Source organism: Alosa sapidissima, chromosome 7 (assembly GCF_018492685.1).
Source record: "Alosa sapidissima isolate fAloSap1 chromosome 7, fAloSap1.pri, whole genome shotgun sequence".
In the NCBI taxonomy this organism is placed as follows: Eukaryota; Metazoa; Chordata; class Actinopteri; order Clupeiformes; family Clupeidae; genus Alosa; species Alosa sapidissima.
In genome coordinates, this window is record NC_055963.1 from 898607 (window position 1) to 903838 (window position 5232).

The window sequence follows — 5232 nt, forward strand, 5'->3', positions numbered from 1 at the left end:
GATATAAAATATATGAATAATTAAGGGCGTGGTCGGCTTGATTGACGGCTGACGTCGAGGCATACAGCAGCAGACGTTGCCAGCTGAGTGGAAACCCTGAAACTTTGACGTCTCAGCCATGATTATACACAAAGTTACCACATCCTTTCTGAACATCTTTATTCAAAAAGCTGACATAAAATGGTTTGCTAAGCTATTAATTGAAGCCTACTAACCGACACTTTCAGAAGACTTCGTTCCAGTTTTTTCAGGTAAGTGACATTCATTCCACTATTTCACGTAGCACTAGATGTTAGCATTATTTAGCATCGAGTGGGCACTAACGTTAGGCTACGTTAGCGTCGTATCGCCTCAAATAAGTTAATGTCGAAAATGATGACCGAATGGCAGAAGCACACACATACATTTAGTTAACTTGAATAAAGTTAACGTTAGTGAAAACCATTGTGCTCCCGTTATGAGTTAGCTTAACGTTGGTCATACTAGCCAGGTGTGAGTCAATGAACAGACAGCTCTAAAGTTAACGTTAGTTCACAAACATACTGGGGCAACAAAGCATGTTCTCGTCAAAAAACCTTTTGTAAATACGCTCTGTGGGAATGCTTAGTCCATTGACAATTTATACAGTCTTTGGGTCGTCACGTTTAAGATAAAAAAAACTTCAGCCGAAGCATTAAAAGGCTTGTTGTCGGCTAGCTGAGGCAAAATTGTGAACCGCTATGAACCATTGACCGTATACTTTGAACATGGAGCTGTGATAACAAGCGATAGTTATAACTGACGTTTGAAACTCTTATTGATGCCATTTATTTGTTAAACACAAATTTGAACGAACACTTCTTGTCTATGCAAAGTTTCCCTGTAGGTAATCCAGACAGGCTGGGTGCTGGAGAGGGCTCTGGACTCCTAACTTCAATTCTCGTCTGTGCAGTCGACACTCAGAAGCATCACTTCAGCACTGATTCCATGGTACTTTGACATTTTTCATACATTTAATTGGAGCAACCTACTGGTTGTATATTCCAGACATCGTTACCATATACTGAACAAACATGAATGCATTTCAGACATTTAGAGTGGCCTTTTATTTTGAGCAGTCCAGGGCACATCTGTGCAATAACTATCAAAATAATTTATCATTAGCATCTTTTGATAAGTCACACACAGAAAGTAGTTGCATTATGCCTTCAAATCAGCAGGTTTTGGTTGGACACAGATTGCATAATTAAACAATATGGCACCAGTGGCTGGCTATTGTTTGACTGGACCTTGGCCTAACTGTTAATAACTACCTCAATAGGATGTAGATATGAGCTTACACTGTTTCACTGAAAACACAAAAATACAAGAAATATTTATTCTACATTACTTTAAATACACCACATTTGTTTTTGCTTATTGCCCGCATAAACAGGGCATGTGCAATAGTTGAATACGCGTGTCCTGTCCCCATTCAGCTAAGTGTTCTGTGAGTTGTTCATTATAAATATTGGGAGTGAGTCTGCAAATCTTACTTCGTTGTTGTCATATATTTTTAGCTTAATTTGTGAGCACTTGTTCATAGTTTACAGTAAGTTCAAGGATGTGACATATACCAATATTTCTGTTTTCAGATCTGGAACATTTTGAAATCCTACCAGATGGGGCAGAAGTCATTGAGCAGTGGCATCTTCGGGTTTCAAGGACTTTGTTCACCTTTATTTACAGCATTTGCATCTGTGTCTTTAAAGTGATCTAATATGTATTGACTATGTACTAGCTTAGTACATATTAGTTTTTGTTATTTTAGTTTCACAAATTTAGTGGTTACCTGTAATGCTCAAGATATACAAGTAAAAAAATCACCTTTACTTCTGCATCTGGGTCTTCAATTCAACCTACTGACTGAAGCTGACGGATTTGTATACATGTTTTTGAAAGCACAGGCAAATTGGTTTGGCATGAGTTTTAATGTAATTCACAGTTCAGAAAAGTTCCATAAACATTTCCAAGTGCAAGTTCAGTGCCATCAACAGTAAGTTTGCTTTCTGATATTTAAAGAACAGAAATGGGTTTGGCATAAGTAAAGGGTAGGTGTAACAGTCCATCAATAGACATAAAGTGAAATGTACTGTATAGTCTCAATGGGTTCAAGGTCACCACACCCCAGCCAAACCACTTCACCTGGACCTCTAGTCCCAGGTTAGAGCCCATGGACCTCCTTGCCGCCTCCTCCCCATGGCGAACTGCCAAAATAGAAAGGTAAACTTTTCATTAGTACCTATATATCTTACAAGATAATGCAAACCAACACTACTTGTTGTAATCAACAAAAGTACAGTTATTGTACAATGCTGTAGTACTATTGAGCGATTTGAAATGGGTCTTCAGTGACAAACTACACTAATATTGGCATTGTTATGCCAAACACCGGACACTGTAACTGGATTTAACGTTTTGATAATAGCCTGACAAGAAGGGGAAATAAGGCAAGCTAACCGAACATGAACGCTGGATCGTGAAATGGCCACCGATGAGAAATTTCAATGTCATCTTAGACCAAGCTACCACTGACAACTTTAGAGCAATATAGCGATTTCAAAACGTGATATTAAGAGTTAATCAAAATGAATTCATGATGTACAAGTTAACTAATACCCTACTACGATTTTGTTATCAATTCACACCACACGTTGACAGAATACAGCGAGCTGGTTGATGTTATCGTAAATTAATTAACGTTACAATGATGGCTGCCACTGAGGATATGAGATGCTAACGTTAATCACAAAACAATAAAGGCAAAGATACATTTTTGTCAGTATGAGTTGCTGAACCTGTAACGCTAAACTGCTAAATTACTCTACGTTATTTTACCGTAACTTCAGCAAGGGAGGGATAGCTAACGTTAGTTTATTTTACCTAGAAGCTAGAATCTGCAAACTCAACTCTTCATTCTCAACTACCGTTCACCCGAATACCTTTCAGCATACAAAATTAAAAAGTGTCTGAATATGGCATTAAGAAACATACATGAACTTCACGTTAGCAGATCAAACTTACCAGCAAATTATGTTTCAGCAACGTCTGTGCCAGTCCATCTTGTAGGCCTAACGTTACAGATAGCTTAGCTGAGGCTGCTCGGCTGACGACAAGGCGGGTTCACCGGCTTGCTCAGGAGGTGGGCGGGGTTAGGATTTCCCAAGGTTTTCCAAGATGGCGGCGCCCATACCCCCCATAAACGGCTTCATAACCGTTCTTCAGAAAATCTATGGGTGACGTCACAGACGCTTTGTCCATATTTTTTACAGTCTATGGTCTTGCCTTAGAAACATAAGTTGAGGAAGAAATGGTTCGGATTTATCGTTGGAACACCACCACCGAAGTAGTGCAACATTAGTTCTGGGTTCCAATCATTTCGACCACACTCACTGCCTACAGTTAGAAAGTGGTTTTGCATCGATGTTCTGAAAACCTGGTTCTGTACCTTCATGATGATCGACCACCAGCTCACAGGCTGTAAGTACACACAAACTTTTCCACCTAACGTCTGTTACAAAATAGCATGTTCATATTCTTCACGTTAGCATGCATGAAAAGGGTACAAGCTAGGCTTAGGCTAGCCTATATTACAGGAAGCTACACCAGGCACGTAACTGAAGTGTTCTGTTCGCGACGTGTAAAATCAGAGAATGCCTAATAGGAAGGGCTCTGGTAAAATCCATTAGAGGAATGGTCTATTTTCCCGAACGCAGCCTACAGGCCACTAACACGCCAGGTGTAGCTACTTCCATTGATTAGGCCTATTGGAAGCTAATTGTTGCAGTACATAACGCGAACGGAATGCTTCAGTTACGTGCCTGGTGTAGCTACACTCATAAGAAACTGACCACACTACCCAGAGATTTAGCTTGTTGAACCTATAATCTTCTAACCTAAGTGTTAAACCACAAATGATAATATTAGCAACAATATCTTATGCTCAACTAAGTATGGGTATTGTTCTAGTCTAAACGGGGAAAATCAAAAACACAATACCCGTGCACTATTAGGCTAAGTTGCTATCACTAGAGCTCAGGTATTTACACTTCAGTCTAATTTATGTCTTCTTGCCATTATTACATTGACCTTTGTAGGCCTACAATGATGTTTTGTTTGATTACTTGCTGTTTACTTAGTGTTTTGTATGTCTTCCAGAGCACATCCTCATGTCAGGCTACACAGCTTTCTAGCCTACATTAGGTCATCACGTTAGAAGCAAAGGTTTGTGATCTAACTTTTATTGTTGTGCTAGTTAGTTTCTAGAAGTCTTTTTCTAGTAGGCTAATACAGGTTTTTATGTGCTCGTCAATGTTTGGGAAAGTCAATTCATGAGTTTCTTCAGGTCACTTTCCACAGGTGTATAAAATCAAGCACCTCGATTATGAATGTAGACTGCATGGTGCTTGATTAATACACCTGTGTAAATGGACCTGATGAAACCCATGAATTGCATAACAGATAGAATTGATATTACCGAATGTCTTCTTGTGGGTGTGCTACTTGGTACATCATACACCTTACCACAGTCACTAAAATATTTTTGTTTCCATTGTGCCAGTACAGTTTTGTGTGAGAGTGAATGTCCTGTGTACTATTAGTATCTTGTAACTTGACTGTAATACACATTTATTTACTTTAGGTACCCAAACAGAATTCTTCAGGAAAAGTATGAGTATTGATACAAGCATTTCGGATACACCATGGGCATGGGGGCCTGCTACCTCTACTGCCATCAAGCCTGTTCATCCAAGGCCAGCTAGAAGACCTCGGGTTGATCAAGAGGAGGATGAACGCGACATCTCCACAATAACACCTGATGGCTCCACCTATGGCCCAGCGCAATCAAAGAGCAATGTAATAGAATCATCACAGCCAACAAATGTGTTTTGTGTGTTGTCCCTTCGGATCCCCAGGACAATACAAGCCGAAACAACAACTCAGACCTTTTTCCCTAAATAATCCCAGCACCATCTTACAAAGGATCTGTAGGCCAGATGTCTGCATCGTCTGGCAAAAAGAGGACATTGTTCATTCTGTGCATAGTTTGGATGTTCTTGTTTTGTTTGCATTATTTTAATAGACTGCAATATTACTATTTGTCAGTGTTTCACGGACCACCTAGCAAAACAAAAAACAGTAGACCTACTTCAACAGTATATTACACAAAAGGCCTTCTCACTGAACCACCTTGCTTATTGTCTTTGCACCTTG

The 5232-nt window shown here is 39.6% G+C and overlaps 2 long non-coding RNA genes across 2 annotated transcripts; one reads left to right on the forward strand and one right to left on the reverse strand.

Moving 5' to 3' along the window:
- Positions 1-1884, forward strand: LOC121714247. Its single transcript, XR_006033054.1, has 3 exons — positions 1-251; positions 855-969; positions 1614-1884. It is a non-coding gene; the product is annotated as an uncharacterized LOC121714247 (long non-coding RNA).
- A 46-nt stretch (positions 1885-1930) lies between these two features.
- Positions 1931-3143, reverse strand: LOC121714253. Its single transcript, XR_006033063.1, has 2 exons — positions 3043-3143; positions 1931-2225 (listed from the first exon to the last, which is right to left on the reverse strand). It is a non-coding gene; the product is annotated as an uncharacterized LOC121714253 (long non-coding RNA).
- Positions 3144-5232: the final 2089 nt, after the last annotated feature.